Source organism: Pygoscelis adeliae, unplaced genomic scaffold (genome assembly GCF_000699105.1).
Source record: "Pygoscelis adeliae isolate BGI_AS28 unplaced genomic scaffold, ASM69910v1 Scaffold458, whole genome shotgun sequence".
Classification (NCBI taxonomy): domain Eukaryota; kingdom Metazoa; phylum Chordata; class Aves; order Sphenisciformes; family Spheniscidae; genus Pygoscelis; species Pygoscelis adeliae.
Genome location: NW_008825352.1, coordinates 133705 through 134655, shown reverse-complemented (window position 1 = coordinate 134655; position 951 = coordinate 133705).

The following is a 951-nucleotide window of genomic DNA, read 5'->3' as shown; positions in this document are numbered from 1 at the left end:
CTCACTGCCATTACGGGGAAGGGAGCCCAGGCGCAGGGCCGATGGCCCCGGGGTGATGGAGCCCTGCTGCCCCGGGTCCCCTGCCCCAGCAGGACAGTCCCCTCGGTGCAGGCGGCCTGCGACAGGGTGCCGCCATGGCTGCAGGGAGGCGAGTGGGTGGCTCTGCCGGGCGGGTGTGATGGGCTGGAGAGAGGGATGTCGACAGTGGGCTCCTGCCCTGAGCAGTGAGCTCGGCCGTCCCCAGGGATGCTGGCTGCACCCACAGAAAATGGGTGCCAGCGTTACCCGGCGTGCAGGGTGAGTGGAGCACCTTCCTCAGCTCGCCCCGAGATCAGAGCCGGCCCGCAGACTTCGCCACACAAGGTGACAGCCTGGAAAGCAAACAAGTGCCAGTTTGCTTCCACTCCAATCTCGCTCAGTAGCCCTCTCCTCCGCAGGGATGGGGGGACCTTGCTCCGGTGGGTGCGGAGCTGGAGGGGACCCGTGGCCAGTGTCCACACTTCTGGGGAGGTCTAGACCTCTCCGATGAGCTGGTGTGTTCCCAGAGGACTCGGGAAGCTTCAGCTCAGGGTTCCCCGATGCAGTGGCATCCACAATGTCACCATAGGACAGCTGGTCACGCAGGTCATGGCCAAGGGGGAGCGTGCGAGAGGGAGACCTCAACATCTCACCCACCGGCTCCTACCCCAGGGGCCAGAGAGGTTTTGGAGCCCCCCTAAAATTACGAAATTAAATATATGGAGATGTTAGTAAAGCTTTGCATCGGTGGCTCTGAAGCATATACTGAGAAAATAGATTCAAGCTGGCTTTTATATGGACGTTGCCTGTGAAATCCCAAAGAAGGGGGTGAAGAGCATCACCAGAGAGGTGTGACGTGGCATCGCCAAGCCGCGCGTCCAGAGGCATCTCTGCCCCGCACCTCGGCATCGCAGGCGTCTCGGCAGCCTTTGG